The sequence below is a fragment of the Camelus dromedarius genome, chromosome 21, assembly GCF_036321535.1.
Source record: "Camelus dromedarius isolate mCamDro1 chromosome 21, mCamDro1.pat, whole genome shotgun sequence".
In the NCBI taxonomy this organism is placed as follows: domain Eukaryota; kingdom Metazoa; phylum Chordata; class Mammalia; order Artiodactyla; family Camelidae; genus Camelus; species Camelus dromedarius.
In genome coordinates this window covers 17,301,799-17,325,355 of record NC_087456.1, presented here as the reverse complement: position 1 = coordinate 17,325,355, position 23,557 = coordinate 17,301,799, and the positions used below count along the sequence as shown (strand labels likewise).

General features: G+C 39.6%; 1 non-coding gene across 1 annotated transcript; it reads right to left on the bottom strand.

Moving 5' to 3' along the window:
- Positions 1–23,180: 23,180 nt before the first annotated feature.
- On the bottom strand, positions 23,181–23,254 carry TRNAS-AGA (transfer RNA serine (anticodon AGA)). Its single transcript has one exon. It is a non-coding gene; the product is annotated as a tRNA-Ser (tRNA).
- Positions 23,255–23,557: the final 303 nt, after the last annotated feature.

Here is a 23,557-nt window from a genome sequence, read left to right as displayed (position 1 = left end):
ACTCAGTAGGATGGGTAACTAAAGCAACAATAATAAGTGTTGGCAAGGATATGAAGAAATTGGAACCCTCCTACATTGTTGGTAACAATTTGAAATGGTTCAGTCATGACAGAAAAGAGTTTGGCAGTTTCTCAAAAGGTTGAAGACAAAGTTGTCATATGACCCAGAAGTTCCATTCCCAGGTACATACTTAAGAAAACTGAAAACACATCCACATAAAAACTTATACACAAATATCAAGTGTCATTTTTCATAATAGTCCAAAAGTCAAAAGAGCTCAAATGATGAATGAGTAAACAAACTGTGGTATATCCATACAATGGAGTATTATTCAGCCATAAAAGAGATGAACACTGATACATGCTGTAACATGGATGACCTCTGAAAACATAAAAATAAGTGAATAAAGTCAGACACAAAAAGCTGCATATTATGTGATTCCATTCATATGAAATATCCAGAATAGGAAATCCACAGAGACAGAAAGTAGATTAATGGTTGCTAGGGATTGTGGGAGGAAGGAATGGGGAGTGGCTGCTAATGGATATGAGTTTCTTTTCGGGATAATGAAAAAATTCTGGAAAAAAGTAGTGGTGATGGTTGCACAACTTTGTGCTCACAAAATGGTATGGGAAAAATGGGCATCTGTATCTTCTACCTGTTAAGTATTGGCAAATTCTCACGGCCCTTGATTTCCATTCTTCTCCTTGGTTTAAGTAGATTGTATAGCCTTTATTTTGGAATTTTCTCTGTGTGCATCTTTTCTCAAGTCTTAGTCCTATCCCCTATATGCGTATTTCCCTAAGGGTAATGCTTACTTTGGAAGGGCACAAAGCCAAGCCTAATTGGTGACTTTGTGTCGTCTCTGGTTAGTTCATGGAGAAGAATTTCTAGGAGTGAGAACCACAGGCACCAAAATAACCCACAATTACCACCAAATTTACTCTCACCCTACTCTGCAACTCCTAAAGTCAGGGCTTCATTTTAAAGTCCCGGGGAGAGGTGCCCTGGAAAGAATCATCTCCCTATAGGCTGAATCCATGAGCGGTGGGGCTTTCGAGTGGAGCAGGTGAAAGAGTGGCTCAAGGCCAACTGGACCCAAACTATTGTCATGACGCCTCACTCCTGAGGGGTTTTTAAAGGAGTGAAGGAACTGCTATTAACTTGTATCTTGATATTTATATGCTTGTGAACCCTCAAAATCTGTGACACCAAGTCAGAGATGTTTTAACCATGATGCAGATTTAGGGCTCTTGGATGCAGCCCAATTTTCCAATTTTAATAGACCCGCTACCACACTATGTTTCATTATTAACCAATGAGTCTTGAAGCAATTTGTTTCTTTTCCCTGATGGTCATTGGAAATGCTATTTTTATATTGAACCACATGGATATATTATGAAATGGAATGCAAAATTTATGAATTTTGAAGATAAACATCTAACTTGCAGTAAACCATGTCAGTCTAAACTGACACCAGACCAGTTGAGGTTCTTTTTGCTCTGCTTAAAAGAATATATTGAAAGTATAAATATAGAAACATAGAATTTCTACTTAAGAGTAGGAATGTTTGAGAAACATGATTCTAATTCAATAATCTACCATCCCTCACTTGACACTAAAGATGAGCATGAGGGGTATAATATTTGAGCAAGATTTTAAGCTCCTGTGTACTAACATCTGAAAACCACATTGTAGTTTTGGAAACACACTGCATTTTTGCTTAATTTAACTTGATGTTCTTTCACAGTTTTACAGTTCAAGTATAGAAATGATCAAGCTTCTTCATCTGCAGAGGCAACCTGACGTAGTTCCCGATGCAACCTCTGGCATGAGGCCCACCGAAGAATTCATTTTGATTTCCAAATGTGGCAAATTGCATAATTTGTGATTTTTGAAGAGCTCCAATCCCTCGAGCAGGTTTAGAAATATTAGTACAAATATTTGGCTTTATCACATTTAAAGGTGTTATTGTAGGAGGCAAATATCACAGAAATTGAAGTGGAGTTTTGACATATTTTTTAAAGAGGGGGCTAAAGAGAGGCGGTTTGGTGGCAGGCATCTCTGGAGAACACCACTCACTAAAATGAAAAATCATTCTTCAGCTTTCCCATCTGCTGCGCACTGGATTTCTCCTGCAAATACCAAGTTTAATGAAACATACATTCTGAATGTAAAACACATTGAAGGGGAAATAACAATCACCAACTTCTGCCCATTAAATGTTTACTCTAATAAATGAATTGCCCGCACAGCTGTTGGGTTTTATAATTTCTCACAGTGACTGGTCCTCATTTCCATCTTTGAAATGCTTTTTACTAATCTTGAAAAGAACATTTAGTTTTTAAATTGAGCAGATTAATGATAATCTCATCAGCAATCTGGATGGTAATTTTCCTGTAGTAGGTGGCTTCTCTGGGAATCTTTGGAAATTTTGGAATTCGTTGCTCCTAAACTTTCTGTTCAAAAATGTCTTACCTACATAGGAAAGTCTGTGTCATGCATGCTAATGTGAATCTCGGCTCCTAAAGGAACTGGAAGCCTTGAGAGATACCCAGAGAGTGATGAGGCAGAATGTATAGGTCAATTTTTGGCATGGTAATGTTTTGTAACAAACCACCCCAAAATACAAAAAAAAGTATCTATTTCTAGCTCATAAATATGTGAATCAACTTGTCTTGGTTCAGCTGGGCTTGACTCTAGGACATGGGTTCAATTTAGATCCACTCCAACCTCCTTATTTTTCTCGGACAGGTGGATTAACCCCTGAGGCAATTCTTCTCGTGACGATGGCAGAGGGCAAGAGCACAAGCCTAATCACATACATACAACAGGTCATAGCCCATTGCCAAAGCAGACGTGCTGCCAAACCCAAAGTCAAGGGCAAGAAAACAGTCTGCCTTTAGCCGGAGGAAGCACAAAACCATAGGGCAACAGGTGTGGATATAGAAAAGGCTGAAGTATTGGAGCTGATAATACAATCTACCACATGCAGCTTTTCAGAGTGTCAAATTATAATCAAATAAATTTTAAAATTTCTTACCATGAAATGATAGCACGTGCACAGCCTTTTCTTGTACTATATACCCAGAGATAAAATTCATTGGTTGGGATGTAGTGGTGATTTTCAACTATTCCCTCATTTAAGGATTTAAGTATGTCCCATGGCGTCCTTTTCTTTTTCTTTTCTTTTTCCTCCCTCCCTCCCTCCCTTCCTTGCTTTTTTTTTTGTTGCTAAATCTGGCAATGTTGGTTGAGAGCAAAACACAACTGCACCCTTTCCACCTCCTCCTTTACAACTTGCTCTGCTAAAATGCATCTTGATGTCTTTGGCCTGTTTTGAACAAGGCCAGGCTTTGCTCCTTTTCTGGGCTGTAAGATCAGCAGTTTTCTAGGCCCATACCTCTGTTCCTAGGGCTCTTCCATGGGAAGCATGGTTCAAGAGTGACTAAATCCCACAGTGCCTTAGTCTTTTCCTGGATTCCTTAGGGAAAAGTTATTGGGCATAAAACTAGCACTGGGCTGAAGACTGAGCACAGAAGAGCAAGCCAGAAGACAGATTGGAACTCTCCCAATAGTCACCAATGCTAGAGTGTGCAGTAAGTGCTGAAAAAAAAAATAAGCTACATAAATTATGTGGAAAACGAGTTTCAGTGCTTAAAAAAATTAAAGGAAGGGATGATTGAAAACCCTATGCCATTACAGTGTCAAATCAGTGTAGCGACTGATGATTCGTTTTTGCACAAGGCAGAGGTTGGAGGGCAGGTTTACGATAATTGCCTCCAACCCCAGTTTTCCCCACTGGGGCAGCTCCACCATAATGCATCTTATTTACTGATTTCCTCAATCTCTGATTGGGTAAAACCTGATAAACCTATTCTAAGTTAAAAATATCATGTCAAAAATGCATTTAATACACCTAACCTACTGAACGTCATAGCTTAGCCTAGCCTACCTTAAATGTGCTCAGAACATGTACATTAGCCTAGAGTTGGGCAAAATCATCTAACACAGAGCCTATTTTATGGCAAAATGTTGACCATCACATGTAATTTATTGAATACTTATTGAAAGTTAAAGGCAGAATAGCTGTGTAGGTACAGAAAGGTTGTAATTGCATGAGTTCTTTATAATTGTGATCACATGGCTGACTGGGAGAGAGAATTGTAGGACATTGTGCTCACCCAGGAAAAGATCAAAACTCAAAATGTGAAGTATGATTTCTACTGAATGTGTATCACTTTCGCACCAAACATAAAGTCAAAAAATCATAAGTGAAACCATCGTAAGTACAGGAGCATCTGTGCTGAAGTTCTGAATAATCCATTTGAGAGGATCACAGACTCTTGGTGGACCAGGCAAGCGTTGAGGTAGCTCTTCCAGCCTTTCAGAATCTTGACTTCTCTGACCCTCTGACTATACTGTTTTTGCAGAACAATGAGCACCTTACTTTTAGGCAAAGAAAGTCAGCAGTGTTAGAGCTGATGTGATTGATTTTCTTCCTTAGTGCAGAGATTTAAATTGTGAGGAGTCTTTAGGGGAAGATTTTAGTCCACAGTAAAGTGAACATTGCTTTAGATCTGGGTCTCTGTAGATCATAAACAGATGGGCACAGAAGACCTGAAGACTTGTATTAAATATTATTCTTTAACTGCATGCCAGTCTTCCTGAAGATTTTAATGAGTAGGAAGTATTTCATGTACTTGCTAACATCAGCAGTCAGCTCAGAAGTTCTGAAAAAAGTTACCTAGGAGCAATTAAAGGCTTTCATTTTTGTTGGTTTAACTTTCTGTATTTTAAGGCAGTCCAGAGGGTAGAAGTCTCTGGAAAACTTGAAGACCTTGCTGCAGTTAGTTCTGGGTGTGTGTGTGTGTGTGTGTCTGTGTGTGTGGTGCGGGGCCAAGAAGGGATGCAGGGGAGCTTTGGATTTCCTCCCTCATTTCCTTCCTTTCCACAGGCTGCCTGAAGCCACAGGCACTAGTGCACTCTTTGGCCTGCCGTCTGTCCATCCAGAAGATAAATAATGTGTTGGTTTTCTTCATTTACTTTAAACAGTAACTGCAAAGGAGAAAAGCAAAAATCATGTTCATGTCTCAGAAATGACAGAAAACTCTATACGCTTGGAGATAAAAGCTTGCACAGTAAATGAAAACATGTGAGCAGAGTAAGGAGACTGAAATGAGAAAATTAAACACAGTGAGACGCAATCCACAGTGATTATCGGTAATGTGGTTACTGTCACTTTAAATGTGCAGTGGAAACCCCCCCAGATGTTTGTTCTCTGAGTCATGCTTTTTAAGACCAGAAGATTTGATTTTGTTTTATTTCTTTATTTTAGGAGCAGTAGCAATCTGGTGCTGTTATCAAGGCTGGCAGACGTGGGCTCTCCTTCTCTTTTGCACAGGATCGTAAAACACCCAGAGCCGTCAGCATGCAATTTACATAACCCGGTTAGGTGGCCCTTACACCATTTTCTGGGAGAAAAGTTATGAGCATGCCTGCAAGGGCTTTGTGCACATGAAACGCTCTGTTAGAGGCAAAGCCCACTCATTGCATTTCTGCCAGTTCTTCCTCTCTGGATGGACCAAAAGCACAATCGAGGCTGTGCCTTCTAGACACCAAGAAGTATCCAGAAAGAGTTACAGTTTCACTTAATGACTTATGTGAGGGATATTCAGGAACTCCTACTGCATATGTATTTCAGAATCATAGTCACAACATGAAAATTGCCAACATTTTATTTGATGCTTCTAATTATTATAAGAAAGCAAGACAGTAAGATAAGTCAGGGCTATCAGCAAAGTGAAAAATCTCATAAATGTATAGAATAGCCATATGGGAGGACTGGGAGAGAGAGCTCAATGGGCTTTTGTATTTATTGTTTATAATAGCACAGCTCCTAGTTTATTAGGGATGTCTTTCTGAATCTTTTTCTTTTTTTTTTTTTTTGGTCTAACATATTACACTAATTTTTTCCAGTTCTATTGAGATATAATTTATATTCCTCACTGTATAAATTTAAGGCATATAGCATTATGCTTTGACTTACAGATCTTGTGAAATGATTACTGCAATAATTTTAGTTAGCATTCACCATCTCATACAGATACAGTAAAAAGAGGAAGCGAAAAAAGAAAAAATTTTTTTTCCTTATAATGACAACTAGTAGAATGTACTCTCAACAGCTTTCACGTACACCACACAGCGGTGTTAACCACGACACCATGTTGTACATTACATCCCGAGTACTAATTTATCTTCTAACTGGAAGTTTGTACCTTTTGATCACCTTTCTCCAATCCCTCCCTCCCCCACCCCCACCTTTGATAACCACAAGTCTAATCTCTTTTTCTACACTTTTTTGTTTGTTTGTTTTTTTGTTTTTAAAATTCCACCTATAAATGAGATCACACAGTATTTATCTTTCTCTATTTGACTTATTTTACTTAGCATAATACCCTCCAGTTCCATTCATCTTGTCTCAAATTGCAGGATTTTCTAGGTTTTTATGGCTGCATAATGTTCCATTGTATTTATACACACCACAGTTTCTTTATCCATTTATCCACTGATGGACTCTTAGATTGTTTCTATGGACTGGCTTTTGTGAATAATGCTTCTTTGAATGCAGGACTGCAGATATCTTTTTGAGTTAATGATTTATTTGCTTTGAGCATTTTCCCAGAAGTGGAATTGCTGGATCATATGGTAGTTCTATTTTTAGGTTTTAAAGTTTTCTCCATATTGTTTTCCACTGTGGCTGTACCAGTTTACAATCCCACCAACAGTACACAAGGGTTCCCTTTTCTCTACATCCACAGCAGCCTGTGTTGTCTTTATCTTTTTGATGATAGTGATCCTAACGGGTATGAGGTGATATCTCACTGGGGTTTGGATTTGCATTTCCCTGATGACTGGTGGTGGTGAGCATTTTTTCATGTGTCTTTTTACCTTCTGTATATCTTCCTTGGAAAAATGTTTATTCAGTTCTTTTGCCCATTTTTAACTGGATTTTGGGTTTCTGCTATGGAGTTGTAAGAGTTCTTTAAATATTTTTATATTAACTCTTATCAGATACATAGTTTGCAAATATTTTCCCATTAAGCACGTTGTCTTTTCATTTCACCAATTATATCTTTTGCTGTGCAGAAGCTTTTCAGTGTGATGTAGTCCTATTTGTTTATTTTTGCTTTTGTTGTCTTGTGTTTTAGGTTGTCATATCCAAAAAATTATTGCCAAGACCCATGTCAAGGATTGTGAAGGGTTCAAATGCAGAATAGATATGCTTTCATATTTGATCAGTCATTGAAGATGCTAATGAGGAATGGGTCAAGGTAAGGAAAAGGACTAATCTGCATTGCTCACTTTATAGACATACATTATTTAATATAAATTTGCCCTTAAGTACTTTTAACTCCCCCCTCAACCTTTTTCTGAAACATGTTCAACTCAAAGGCCCCCAGATACATTATACATATATTTTTATATATATATTTATAATGGACAGGCTTGGACTTTCAACCCAGGTCGTCTGAGTATAAAACTTTCCCTCAATTCCTCTATGTGGTCACCAATATAAGAATGGCTTTAATCTCCATTTATGTGGCCAGTTTGTTGAAGACTCCATAAAATATGGTAAGAGTCCTTTCAAAGGTACAATTTCTTTTTTAAAATTTTCAGTGCATGGCAGAATTATGTTCATTGTGACCACATATGTATTTTTTCATATGTTTATTTTTCAAGTTACACTTTACTTATTGTCTTTTGACCCCGCTGAAGAAAAGAACTAGTTCTCCCCAAATTAATAATTTTCTGGAATTTTACAAGACATGAAATATTCTGAAATCCACTGGGAACAGCTCCAGACCTAGGCTCTGAGTCCTGCCTTGCCAGGATCCAACATGGAGCTTTGGCAAACAGTGCCTCCTCCATAGTTTCTCATCTGTAAAGTGAGGACAATGAGTGGAATGCAGTGGGACCCCAGGTCAGTGTGCCCAGGTGAGGATGAGGAGACAAGGTGAGGGGCAGGGGCGGTGTACTTGCTGGGGGTGGGGGTCCCCTGAAGTCGCTGGATGCAGCCTGTGTGGGGGAGGCCCTTTGAAAGCTCATGAGCCTTCCCCGCTGACCTGAGTGAGGCTGGCCTCTGAGCGAGCTTTGCGGGAACACTGCCAATCTCAGTTAGGGAAAGTGTAATTAGAAGCCACATTCTGTTCCTTCTGGCTTCTTGTGGGAGACCACCCCTCTGTAACATGTCTTCCTAACGGCTACTCTTCCAAATATATCTATTCTCTGAAAGTCCAGTTGATCGAGGTAGCCCTGAATTCTCAAGGTCACCTGATTTTTTCTGTACTAATTGTTGGGGGAGGGAAGGGAGGCCTAAATCCTACTAGACATGGCCTGGGTTATAACTGAAGATTTTTTTTCCCCTTAGGAAAAGGTTTTCTAGTTAAAAGAAAAGCTTGTTTAGTGTGTGCACGTGTGTATTTGTGTGTGTGTGTGTGTGAGAGAGAGAGAGAGAGAGAGAGAGAGAGGGAGAGATTGAGGAGAACAAGAGTGAGAGGAAAAGACTGAGAATGCATAAGCTTTGAGCGAGCCCATTCTCTGGCCTGGGTTCAAACAAAAGATCACCAGAAATAACTAGAAGCAATTTGGAGTAAAGCAGAGCATCTTTGTTCTCCAAGGATGGCTCTATACTTAGAGAGCTGCCTCAGAGCATACGAGCGGGGAGCTGTGAGGACTGATTTCACGTACAGCTGAATGAGATTACCTAAAGCAGCGCCATGCAGTGGAAATTTGTGGTGATGGAAATGTTCCCTACAGGAACCCTCAGCCGCTGTGGTCACCATGCTCTGAAAGGTGGCTGAGGCCTGAGCAACTGAATTTTTAAAATTTCATTTATATTAACTTAAATTTAAATCTGAATGGCCACAAAGATCTAGTGACCACATCGAACGGCACAAATTCCAAGGGACAAATTTGGATACAAAAATGCCTTCCTATTTCTTCCCTCCTTAATGTCACTTTGCCAGGTCACCTTTGTACAACCAGTTTCCATCTGCCCTCGGCTTTCTCAAGGGGACTCTGCACGGACTTACAGTCTGAAATTCATTCTCATCCAGGAACTTAACAAAGAGAAGCAGGCTATGAAGAGAAACTTGACAAATCACCATTATATCTTAGACTTCTCATTTTTTTCCCTCTCTCCCCTATTATGGAAATGTTAGTTATCTTGATTGTGGTGGTGGTTTTACTGTGTATTCATCTATCAAAATTAATCAGATTGTACATCCGAATTATGTGTAGTTTACTGTACAGTAACCATACCATAATAAAGGTGTTAAAAAATAAAATAAAATAAACAATTTAAAAACCTACCACTGAGTAAATTGTGAGCATTTTGGTCCGAAAGTATCTGCTCCAAATGTTCATGACCATGGAACATATTTTCTTTAATAACCAGCACCCAAAGAGACTTTCCTAAAACATAAACCAGTCTCCCTGAAACCCGTTGCAGGTTCTCCCCGAGAGCTCGGGGAGAACCTCCTCGCTCTCAGCACTGTGCTCTGCTTACTCATCCAACTGTCTGCCTTCCACACAAGGTCAGCTTTCAGGCCTTTCACTACTCCAGATGTTGCCACCTCAGACCTTCTCCTGTTTGATAATCCAAATCCTGTCATCCAAAGTCATAACTGCTGTCACCTTTCTGGAACCCCTGGGAGGCAAGGGAGCACAGAGGTTCAGAGCACAGAATCTGCAGTGTAACTGTTATAAGCACATTACTGGCTTCAGTAATCAGGCTAGTGCTTCTCTCTTGTGCCCTAATGCTACCCTGGCTGTGACCTTATAATAACACCCTCTGGTGCAGTCATGGAAAATAGTATGGAGATTCCTCAAAAAACTAAACATGGTCTTACCATACGATCCAGCAATCCCACTCCTGGGCATATGTCTGGAGGGAACTCTAATTCGAAAGAAACATGCACCCCAATGTTCATAGCAGCACTATATACAATAGTTAAGACATGGAAGCCACCTAAATGTCCACTTACAGAAGACTAGAAGCTGAGGTACAGTTATACAATGGAATAATACTCAGCCATAAAAAAGAATAAAATAATGCCACTTGCAGCAACATGGATAGACCTAGAGATGTCATTCTAAGTGAAGTAAGCCAGAAAGAGAAAGAAAAATACCATATGATACTCATATGTGGAATCTAAAAACAAAGGAAAAAAAGGACACTACGAACTCACCTACAAAACAGAAAATAGATTTGCAGACATAGTAAACAATCTTATGGTTACTGGGGAAAGGGAGTGGGAAGGGGTAAATTCAGGAGTTTGAGATTTCCAAATGTTAGCCAATATAAAAATAGATTTAAAAAGCAAGTTTCTTCTGTATAGCATGAGGAACTATATTCAATATCTTGCAATAACCTTTAATAAAAAGAATATGAAAATGAACATATATATACATATATATATATATGTCTCTGCATGACTGGGACACTATGCTGTGCACCAGAAATTGACACATTGTAACTGACTGTACTTCAGTTAAACAACAACCCCCTCAAACTGCATTATAATAATCTGTTCTTTTGTCTGTATCCTCCACTAATCTAGGGGATTTAAGACTGCAGATCATAAAGTCGACTTAGTGGATTGTCACAGTTATTGAGAAATGAGTAGAATCGCTTAGAAAATATCAGTATTCCTTTTGTGGCTCCTTAATGAGTATTGTCTCAACACATTTTATTGCGGTAGTTGGGGGTTCTGGGGGTAGTACACCTGGAATGGGGGAAGGGCGCAGGCTGCCAGCAGGCATCAGAATCGGGAGCTTGGCCTGCTGGTCCGGACCAGGTAAGCCCTGCTACCAGGCCAGGTGTGCAGACCGTGTCTGAGGTGTTCAGAATGGGGGTCAGCGGACACAGATGGGCTGAGCAGTGTTCAAAGTGAGCCCTGAGGGTGAAGTCAAGGTCATCAGGTCAGGGGCTTAGAGATTCAAGTCTGGCGGAGACCTCGAAGAACGTGAAACTGGAGACTTGAGTTTCGGGACTCAGACTGCCTTGTTGCTTCTAACCCTGCCTTGTCTGAGAGATCACCCGGCCCTCCCTCCTCCCTTCGCTCCCACCCCTCTCCTCTTCTCCGTATGCTCAATTTAAGGATCCCTCTCAGTGTCCCTCTTTTGCCAAGCCAATCCTGGATTAGGCCCAGTGGCTCCAAGGAGTCCTGAGTAATTTCCCGAATTGCATTCTTTGCCAATCAGACGTAGGACCCATTTCCCAAAGCCCACTGTCACGCTTTCCCTAGGTTAGTCTCTTTGAGCCCTGTCCTCATGTGCTGGCTCCATGACAACCCCTCCCTGCCTATTTTTTTGTTGGCTGAGGGAGACCTTTCACTAGAATCTCCAAACACGGCAGTGAGGAGGCAAGCAAGGAGGGGGTTCAGCCTGGGAGTCCCGATCTCATTTCCTAAGGTGGTGGAGTACAGCCCCACAAATGCCCTAATGGCCATGGCGGCGGGTCCCAGGAGAGGGGTTTTCTGCAGCAAACATACTCACACCCTTGACTTTTTCTCTGTGCCGAAGCATTTATTTAGGGAAGAACTCTGGGGGTTTTCCCTTAGGTCAATGTCCAGTCCAGTGCTGGTGGAGAATGCTGGCAGGTGGGCTCTCCCTGGGACACTGGCTGAGCTGCCTTTGGCTGTGGGGCCTGGAGATGAACTCCAATTTCTCTGGTTGTTAAGACAGAAAAAACAAGCAGAAACAAAGATCAGGCTTAGGTTTCTAAAATCTTTAAGATATCACAGTGCCTTTCTAGCTCCTACGAGGCATGGGATTTATGCTATGTATGATCCAAGATGACAGACAATCCTCACATCATGGGCTAATGATGGGCTAATAGAAAAGGTTAATGTGCTGTTCTTTTGGATGTGGGTGTGTGGCTGCCTCGTGCATCCAAAAACGAAAGAGACGTGAACTGCTGTTTTCTGAGCACCCGCTATGTGCCAGGCATTATACTTGGCAAGCAATATAACTTCTCTTTTGTCTCTTCTTCTTTCTCTGTGCTATCTACTTGTCCCATCCCTTTCTGTCTCTAGACTGGAATGGAGAGCAGTGTCCACTAGACAGATGCAAATCTGTAATATAAAGCACAAATGCTCAGTCCTGGAAGAGGGAAAGTGAAACGTCTCTCTTCTAAATACTGACAACACATCTCAAACCATTTAACAGTGCAGAATACTTTTTTCTCCCAAATGAAACCTCATCTGCAATAGTAGAAAATGAAAAAGAAATAAAAGATGTCACAGAGCAGAGGCGCTATTCTGGTTGAAGGGATTTGTGAGTGGAGCCTGGATTCCTAACCCCTAAGGACCCCAGGCTCATCCTCTTGGCACTTGAGAGCCTTGGGGAAATTCAATGAGCACAAAAGCAATCAGCAGCATCCGCCTCTACCAAGGGAATTCTCTCTGTACAGAATGTTGCCCACTTTTTGCTTGCATCATCCTTTTGCTATTCATAATGCCATGAGACTTACGATTGTTAGTGGTAGTATTAGTATGATTCTTATCATCCCCATTCTACAGAAGAGGAAACTGAGGCTTAAAAGGTTTAAACATCTTCCTCAGGTGGTAGAGCCTGCATTGAACTTTAGAGACTCATGCCTGACTCTGAAGCCAACATTTCATTGATTCATTCTTTCAACAAATATTCAACAAATATTTATTGAGCAACTTTTATAGGTCAGGCATGCCCTAAGTAAAGAAAACAAACAAAAATCCCTGCCTTGTGGAGTTGACAGTTTAGTTGAGAGATTGGGTAATTAGCGTCTAGAAAGTAAATAAAATAAGTAGGTAAGAAATAGTATGTTAGACAGTGATAAGTGCTCTGAAGGACAATAAAATGGGAAAGGATAGTGGGCTTAAAAATTTAAATAGGGTCAGCAGAGTTCTTCATCAGGAAAATGAGAACTCTGATATTTTAGTTAAATTTGAGAAAAACAACCTTGGGTGGAAAAAAGATAGATACTGTTAAATCAGAGGTTATTAAGTTATATTAAATGAGGTAAATGGTAAAATGAGCAAGATTTGGAAAATGAGTCTTTCTAGTGGGTGAAACGTCAAAGCAGTAGAGACTAACCATTCATCTGATTTAAGATTCATTTAAAAATGGGCTCCCCAGGTTGGCATCTCTGTCCAGAGAATGGAAATTCTTCACTACAGATGAAAAATTGCTCACAGACATATATCCAGGGTGTTCTGCAGAAGCTCTGGGGGTGCAGAATTTCATTTGTCGGTGGCAGCCAGTCAGAGTGTGCTCATTTTGAAAGTGACTGCTGGTTTTGATTAGGAAGGATTTCCTTGCTCGTTTTAGCTGAACATTGACTTGTTCTGTTCCTTCACAGTTTGCTTGGCAGCTGTTCTATTGCAAATCCAGGCAAGATCTGATAAATTTAGCACTGATTAAAAACTAAATCCTTGAGCTGTAAGATGGGTTAAGGTCCAATCGCTTGGCGCAACTGTTTCCTTGCCGCTTAGGGAAATGGCTTACTCACAAAGCCTGATGCAAAACATACGATTGGATCTCAAATTTCTTAATTATACCCACAAACTTAGGCAATTATTTGCTCTCTAAAGAAAATCTGAGTTCCTTTGTGCAACCACCATATGTTGCCTGTAAGTGACATGTGGCAACCCTGCAGTGACAGATCACAAAGTCACCAGCAAAAAGAGAAACAAGACCTGAATTTGTGCCCAGCTGGGAGACTGACTTTGAACTTAACAGTTTTGTAAGCAAAGTGGTAGCAGTACTCAATTAGAAAGCTTCATGGAAGTGATGATTGAATTATTAGACTCAGAGCAGGACTTGCATGTGGGCAAGTGGCAGGACGAGGTGGCAGGTGCCTCTCTCCCATGCAGCTCAACAAGCACTTACTGAACAACTCCCCTGTGCCAGGCTCTGCACAGGGCGCTGAGCTTACAGTGAGGACTCGTGACTGCAGGGTAATTATAGGGTGGCCCAGCATGTGCTTCCAGGTGCCAGCGTCAGTGCACAGGCACATAGGCTGCACTATCTACCATTGGTGCAATTTTTTGAACTAGAACATTTTCTCCTGAAAGTCCTTACCAAATGTAAATGTATCACCTGGAAAAAAGTAAGGCATTAATAGATATTAATCTGTGTCAGCAGAGCTTAGCCTTTCAAAAGAGTGGGAGATGGTTTGTATATTCACGAGGGATTCCTTTGTTCGGATCTCTGTTGAATGCCTACTACGGGCCAGGCAATGCCTGAACAAAACAGACATTAATTAATATCCTGCTCTCAAAAATGTACATGCTGCTGAGAAGAAAGGGAGAAACAGACCACCAAATGTTTATGATGTGTCAGATAGTGAAAAACAAGGCAGTGTAGAGGCATATTGAGGGGTAGGGCCAGGCATGACGACTTTTACCAGGGATGTCAGGAAAGAGCTTTTTAATAAGCCGGCATTTGAACAACTTCTTTACCCAGTCATCTGCTGATGGACATTTAGGTTGTTTCCATGTCTTGGCTACTGTAAACAGTGCTGCTGTGAACACAGGGGTTAGGCTCCATTTTTTTTTCTCCAAGAGAAGCCTGTCTATATTGGGATAGATAAACAGCTTCCTGTCTTGTCTGTCAGGATGAAAGGACCAGTGTGGAATCCACTGCTCTTCACCTGGATGAATGGGCCAGGCCTCAGACAGAGGGCTGCACCTCCTGCTCTGTGATGCTCTCGCAGCTACGCCCTCTTAGTCTTACAGTCTTAAGATGGTCCAGAGTCCTCGGCTTTCCCCACTCACGTTGTCTTGTTTTGTGATAAAGGTAACAGACTTTACCTTTGTTATGTTCTAAAGGTAACACAGCTTCCCCTGGAATCCAGAGACTGCTTTTTAGCCAGAAACTTCAAAAGCAAGAAATAAATAAGGCTTCCCTGCAGGAAGAGGGGCCTCGGAGGAAAGCAATTACAGCCTTCGATTAGGAAAGAGCACTCTTGCGGGTATTATGTTTAAATATCCCAGCCCCGTCTCCTTTTTGCCTTTCCTACAAGGTGTTTTCATCAAGAGCAGAAATCTGAGAGGCCCGTCCGCTGAGATGCTCGGCCCCGGCTCAGCTCCATGGCCCGGGGAAGCGGCAGCAGCTGCCTTCCTCTCAGCTCTGCTTTGGTTGCCCTAACATTCCGAAGGAACGGCCTGCTGACTCCAAAGTGTTTAGGTCTGCAAGCCAGTTAAGAAAATGAAACCTGGACTTCATACAGTCACCCCCTTGCTCGGGAGACGATACCCTGGAGGGGTTTCACAGTGTCCCCAGCGTGCCAGGCACGCGGTAAATTTCCCAGGGATCTGGCCGGGAGGCACAGTCCATAGCCCTGCGGAGGGAGCTTTGTAGCATGTTGCAGACTGTCTGTTAAAAGGTTAAGAAAGCCCTGGTTGGAAAGGGTGTCATGACCTTCATGAATAGTTAATGGTCCCTATTTCGTGTTCTCTGTAGGGAAAGAGACAACAATGAGCTTGACTCGTCTCACCGTCTGTCGGTGAATGTGTTTACTGGCTTGAGTATCGTTTTCTACCTACGTGTTCATGCATCAAACATTTACTGTGTGCTGCAGGGAGGGTGTAGCTCAGTGGTAGAGCACATGCTTAGCATGCACAAGGTCCTGGGTTCGACCCCCAGTACCTCCATTAAAATGAGTAAGACCCCCCCCAAAGACTTCAGAGTCAAACAAATTCTCCTCCTGGTTTTATGCCAAGGAGTCCTCCCGGGAGGTTGGGATAAGTCTCTGTGGTTTGGATTCAGCTGATAACCAGGCCTCCAGAAATTCTGAGCCCTTTTCACTTGGATTTGAAAGTCTCTGCCAGGAAAGGGATGGGCAGGATTCACTCCTTTTGTGGGTCATGAAAGCCTGCACACAAACAGTGACTGATCTGGGTCTTGAGGCATCAGTCAGAGCTTCGCAGATGCCCAGTTGTGTGCCTGAGAAGCGCAGATCCCATTCTCCACAGAGGCAGTGGTGCGTTGCTACCCTTTCCTTGGACCCGATTTGTTAAGACCAACAATTCCTAATGCTCTTTGGTTTCTCAGCCACAAACAAAGCTTTCTCTTCTCTGAACACCCCATTACTGTTTAACACACAACAAGCATTCTTGAGTATTATTAAGGGAATGAAGCTCTGATGAAACAGTGCGTCTGTGTATGTTAAAAAAAAAAAAGAGAGACAAAATTCTGTATTCTGTGGTGACAGGTGTAAGTAAATTAATGTGAGCGTTCTGCTATCCAGTGTAGAATGCAGGCAAATAAAACTGATGGTCTGTTACCTTCATAACAAAACAAAATAAAGCAAACAACAGAGAGGAAAAGTTTCAGGAAGAGCCTTGTGGAGCTTCTAAACATCAGGCTAACCTAGCCCTTAAAATCTCAGCGAGCTGTGTGTACAAGACAGGAACCCACAGTGGTCAAAGCACCAATAATAAATCAGATGGTCTGGCTTGCATATTAAAAACACAATTTCAGCCTGTCACTTCCTAATATGTATTTTAATTCATACAGTTTATAAACAAGGAAGAATTACAACATGTTTCTGTTTTTCTTTTCCCAGTAGACCTAATGGTGAGGACAAAGAACTGAAATAGAGCATACATGGAGGACTGTACTGTATGTCTACCTCCTCAAAGTTTTCTAACCCCAAACCTACACTCTACCCTCTACTCTGAGCAGGTCCCTGGGGCACACATCAGGGCCTCTATTTTGATGATCCTGTTCACATCCCCAAATGTCCAACAGGACTATTCACTTTATTCATCTCTCTTATGATGCTCGAAGGAGAGAGACATTGCAAAGATCTTTCTGTTTCTGAGTGGTGTGCTGTTCCTTTCCTCCAGAGAGGAAACGTAGTCAGAGAGATTACTGCCATCCAAGTTAACCATATTCACTGTGCTTCCAATAGAGAGGTTAAGAGCATTGACTCAGGAGTCCTACAGACCTGGGTTTGAATCTCAGCACTGCAGCCTACCAGATATGAGACCTGGACAAGGTACCTAGGCCTCGGTTTCTCACCTGAGAAAATATAAGCCTATCTCAAAGCCATATTCTAAAGAACAAGAAAACTGATGTATGGTGAGCGCATAAAGTAATAAACAGGAAGTAGCCACAGCATTAGTGTGACACATCTAGCAATATCGCATAATCAACGAATGCTTTTTTTTTTCCCAGTTAAGGAGAGACCGCATTCAAAACAGCAAATGTCTTTCTCTTAGAAGGCAAAATGTTTAACTCACCTGTTTTCAATAATAGTGGTTCCAATTGGAAAAATCATAGCATCAAACTTTATTCAAAAAAGCAAATTAAATGGAACAACTTCAGACACATTTTGTACAATTTAGTATGGAGAGAAGATAAAATGGAACAGAGAGGGAAAAATGATGATGGCGTGAGCAAAGAAAAGGGAGAGAGTTTTAGGAAGGTAGTGAGATGTGGGGAGAAAAGGGAAAAGAGAGCTTAACCAGAAGTTGAGGGAATGTCAGTTAGAGGGCGTGTCCTACAATTCCTGAGGACTTTTGTCTTCACAATATTATCACATCCTTTCTGCTTTTACTACTCAATTACATTGGACATAATGACAGGACATGAACTCAGACAATGCTCAGCTGTTGGAAATGCAGAACAAGGTAGGAATTTGGCAAGGGAAGAGGAAATCATAAACAGAGAGAGGAAAGTGAAAAGGCAGAAGAGGAATTCTTGTAAAGTGGAGGGGCGGGGAAGAGCCAAGAACTGAGCCTGGGGCAGGTGCACAGCTGAGTATGAGGAGGAGGAGGAGAAGGGGCAGGACAGGGAGGGGCCAAGAAAGCCAAAGCCAAATAGTCTTTACCTACTAGTTCTGATATATTTTTTGTAGAGTCTTTTGGAATTTTCTACACTCATATCATCTACCAATAGTTCATTTCTTTTTCAAACTGTATTCCTTTTTTGGCTTGCATCACTGCACGTTAGGATCTCCATTATAATACTGAAGTGTTGAGATCACTTGTCTTAAATCCTGATATTATGGAAAAGGTATGTATTCAGTTTTCACCATTAAGTATGAGGTTGGCTGCAGGTTTTCATACATGCCATCTTGACAATGTTCCCTGCGAATCCCTATTTTCTCTTAGTTTGTATGAAGAATGGATGTTGAATTTTGGCAACTGCTTTTTCTGCATTGAGATGATTATGTTTTTATTTTATTTGTTTATTTAATTGTATTTTGTAGATATAATGAGTTACGCTGACTGATTTTCAAATGTGGAGCCAGTCCTGAGTTCCTGGAGTAAACCAAACTTGATCAAGATGTTTTATCTCTCTTTTTACATTGCTAGATTTGATACGCTTGTATTTTGTTAAGACTTTTGCATACATGTTGATAAAGCATATTGGTGTGTAGTATTATTTACTTGTAATGTCTTTGTATGGTTTTAGTATTAGGGTAACGCTGGTTTCATAAAAAGATTAGGAAAGTCTTCTCTCCTCTACTGTTTCCTGAGCTCTGCTGAAGATAAAGTAAGTCATGTGTCCTGTCTCTTTCTGGAAGTGCTCACTATTCTCCAGGATTTGATATACTCTATTGCCTTAAGATCTTAGCTCTCTGAAAGATTTTTTTTTAAGTTATAATTTTGTAGATTATCTGGGTTTTCTTACTGTTAACATAGGAGCTATATCCCCTTGCCACTTTCTAGATGCTAAGCAAAAGCAGAATTCTTCCATGGCAAGATTGGTGTGTTGTATTTTCTTTATCATTTAGTTCAAATATTCTCTAATTTTCTTAGGACTGCTACATTAATCTGATTATTGGTCACATTATTTATCTTATAGGCTATTAATTTCCAAATACTTGAAATTTTTCTAGTTATCTGATTATTACCGATTTCTAGTTTAATCACACCATGGTCATATGAGGTTTGCTTTTAGCAAAACGTCTATTTTGGTAAATGTTTCATGTAAACTTACAAAGAGCGTACTGTTTGGCATGGGTGCAGTCTTTTATACGTGTGTGTGTGTGTGAATTATGCCAACAAAGAACTTTTTTTTTCAAATCTTCCATATGCTGATTGATGTTTTGTCTGCTTGCCTTATCAGTAATCGAGTGATGCATTAAAATCCCTGTTGTTGCGAATTTGTTTCTTTCTCCTTTTACTTTTGCGGGGTTTCATTTATGTATTTTGAGGCAATGTTATTAGGTGCATAAAATACAGAATCATTATGTATTACTGTTGATATTAACTTTTTATCATTGTGAAATGCCTGTTATTTCTAGTAAATCTCTTGTCTTAAAGTCTTCTTAGCTTGATTCTGATACAGCTCCCCTGGTTTTCTTGTGCTTAGTGCTTGTATGGTATCTCTTTCTGCATCCTTTTGCTTTTAACTTCTCTGTGTCTTATGTTTAAGATGTATCTCTTATGAGCAGCAGCATAGTTTTCTCTTCTTCTTTTTTTTTTTTTTTTTTATTATTCAGTCTGATAGTCTTCCACTTAGCGTAAGTAGTCCATTTACATTTTAAGTAATTACTTACAGTCTGTATTCATATCCCCAAACCACTGTTTTCAATTTGGCTGATTTGTTCCCCCCACCCCCCGCCTCTTTATTTCTTTCTTTCACAGCTGCTTTTGTGTTAATAATTTTTTAAATTATCATTTCATTTTGTTTTAGTGGTTACCCAAAGATTTAAATATGCTTCCTTTGTTAATTTTATCTACTATAAATTAGCACTTTTACCATTTCTCAAACAATGCAAAAATTTTAGGATACTTTAATTTTATTTATCCTCCTTTTTTTCCTTCTTATTTTTGTCATCTTTTAAATTCTACATACATTTAGAACTCTACAAAATATTACTATTATTCTCTTTTACAGTCAGTATTGAATACCTATCCACATTTTTACCACATCTGTGATTTTTATTTCTTTCTGGATTTTTGTATTTCAATATAGGGTCAGTTTTTATATCTGCCTGAATACGTTCCTCTAGTATTTGTTTAAATATAAGTTTACTCACAACACATTTTCTTAGTTTTTGTTTGTCTGAAAATGTCTTTATTTCACCTTAAATCATCCAGAATATTTTCTCTGGATAGCAAATTTTGGGAAGGCAGTGTGTCTCCTTTGGTACTTTAAATATATCCTTCCATTTTCTCCTTGATTCCATAATTTCTGAGAATTCGGTTTCAATATTGTTATTGTTCTTTGTAAAAATACGAGATTTTTTCTGATTTTAAATTTTCTTATTTTCTTTAGTTTCAGCTGTATTACTATAAAATGCTTTGGTCTTGTTTACTTTTATTTATGCTACTTGGTGTTTGTAATGCTTCCTAAATCTGTGGTTTGATGTATTTCTTTCATTTTGAAGAATTCTTGGCTATTACGTCTTGGACGATTGCTCCACGCATCCTCCTTCTACTCACATTCTAGGACTCCAATTACACGCATGCTATCTTTTCACATTGCCTCAGATTTCTTATACAGTCTTTTCCGCATTTTCCATCTTTCTTTTCTCTGTGTGCTTCAGATTTCATATTTTCTACTGCGCTATTTTTCAGATGACTAATCATCTCTCCTACTATGTCTAATCACTGATGTATGTATTTAACGTATTCTTAATTTCAATTGTCGTTTTTTTCTATTAGAGAATTTTTACTGAATTCTTCTTTATAGTTTGCAGTTATTTTCTGAAGCTCTGTATCTTGTCATCTAATTTGCTGAGCATACTAATCAAAATTATCCTAAAATCTATCCTGATAACTTCATGTGTTTTCTTCATGGTTTTTATTTGCTTGGTCCAATCTTCCGATATACCTAGTAACTTTTGAATGTTGTAACATTGTGTATGAACAATTATAAAGACTCTGACTATTTTCTTTTTGAAATGGAAATTAATTTTCTTCTGGCAGGCAGTTAGAGTCATGCCATATTATCTTGATATAATCAGATACTTAAGTGGTTTGAGACTGGCTCATAGTCCTTGTGATGGCTGGTCTTTATTCATTTGCTTTTTCTCCTAAGATATGGCTCTTCCTGGGTCTCAACTAAAGGTCTAAGTTGTTTACTGGGACCTCTTCCTCCTGGGATTTCTGAACTCCAATTTTTATTTCACCAACAGGTGAGAACACTGAAAACTCAAATGTATTTAGCCCTTCATTTTTTTTTATTAACCACTTCCTGGTGGGCTTTTTGGAAAAGCCTCACTCTCAATACTCACAACTTAAGAAATGACATATGCTTTGAGGGGAAAAGCAGTGCAGAATCTTGGACTAACTTCACTGCATTTTTGCTTTTTTCATCTTTCTTTTTGCTTGACCCCTGAAGCTCTGGAATATAAATTTCTGCTTCCTAGCTTTCTATTTGGCCTGTATGTCCTGAAGGGCTTACAAATAGCAAATGCCTCAAAGAGCAACAAGGGGGAAATATTGATCTTACAACATTGCATTTCCTCTCCCACCCCCCACCGCTCTCTAGAATACTGGCCCCTCAAGGACTGGCTGCCTTAGTCATTCTCCAATATCTTCATACTGATGTATTTCTGATATTTTATCCAGTTTTTATAATTGATTTCTTCAGAAGATCAATTTGATATAACCTACTCCATTAAAGTCTGAAGAAATTCCTTAAAACCTATATTTTAAAATATTTCATCATATGTGCTCCCAATGTAACATTAAAATTAAAAGATATTATATTAAACGAGATAGTCAAAAAATTTTGTTTTTTAAATATAAGAAATGAATGATATATACATGATACATACATACTAAGTATAAAATTAGGATAATACACATATACACATATATGAAAGAAGCATACCATAATGCTGATTACAGGTAATGACATTATATGTGCTTTTCAATATTTTCCAAATTTTCTGCAATGCTTTACTTTAGCACTAAGGAAAAGACCTTTCATTTTAAAAATAAATGCTTTAGTAACGTATATTTAAGAGACTAATAGATAGTTAAACTAAGAGACATTTTTACTCTCAGAAGAAGGTCTGTGGCCAGAGAAGGCTGTGTTTGGAGTGGGCTAAAGACTGACTCCTTGGGGAGAGATCAGCTTTCAGTATCTTATGCCACTGGCTTAGGAGCAGACTGTACATGTAAGCAGTGTGGAAGGAGAGCAAGGATCATATTGGTCTTTTCAGCAACTCTGCTATGAGCTTAGGGAATCGGATGAAATGGACTCCCTTTAACTGTTCTTCACTGACTATGCCATTACCTTGGCCTCTCCTTTCTGGGGGCAACGCTGGCATTGTTTTCTACTCTGGAAATGCACTACCTTCTCAGGGATGGGTCAGTGTATTTGGGGAAATAACCCTAGTTTAATCTCTGTAGTTTTCCTCTTTTTTAGAGGAAGGAAGGAACATTATTGTACCACAATAGCTGAAGCCTGGGAACAAAAGTATTCAACCCATGAAAATTATTCTCATTCTGGAGTATCTCTCTGGTAGAATAGTTCCCCATGGCTTCGTTAGTACAGTGCTCTCTGCTTCCATTATTTTAAATCAAGTTGGTACAAATCCCACAGAACCGCTCCATCTCTTCTCCATAGCTAACTTTAGTTTATCTTTCCTTGGTAGCAAATATAGCACAGGACAGTGTAGGCTCGCAGGTTGTGGGCCAGGTATCCTGGGTTCAGACCCCAGCTCCTATATTATTCATGACAAATATTTTTTTTAGTTTCTAATTTGAGTTGGGCTCTGTTTTGGCAAGTGAAGAAATGCCACGCACTAGCAGTATTATCGTAGAAAATTCCCTTAGCCCTTATGTGGCTCAGAACCATCAGAGGGATTCACATTTGACTAACAGTATGCAGTTTGCCATTTCACATATATATCTCCTTTGACTCTGTTGTCAAGGCAGTCTCGTTATCTCAATTTTTCTTAGAGAAAAAAGCAGATATAGGTCAAATTTAGAAGTTTTAATGATATCTAGTTCTCTCTACCAATTTTGTAGAAAATAAAGGTGAATCTCAGTAATATTCCCTGACAAAGTTATCAGTAATGATGGGAGCAGATGCAGATCTCAACTTCTTTAGATGAAATACAATGCTATTTTTTTGTTTTTGTTTTGCGGGAGGAGGTAATTAGGTTTCTTCATGTATTTTTTAATTAATTTTTTATTTTATTTTATTTTATTTTTTAGTGGAGGTACTGGGGATTGAACCCAGGACCTTGTGCATTCTAAGCATGCACTCTACCACTGAGCTATACCCTTCCTCTCTCTCTTTTTTCAGTTTATAAATAAAGAAATGCTAAAACAGAAATAATCACATTCCTTTTGATTAAAAATCAAAGGATTCAAATGTATTTTGAATTTGAATAATCAAATTCCTTTTAACATGATTTGGATTTAGGGGAAAAATGTCTAGGAGGTCAAATATGTGTCCTTTCCCCTTCACTCTCCTCTCCTTCATTTCTTCTGAATCAGGAGCTCTGGCCCCTAGTTCAGTACCCTTTCTACCCTGTAGCTCAGTTTCTAGGAATATTTCACTTGAAGATTTTCACCAACCAAGGCAACCC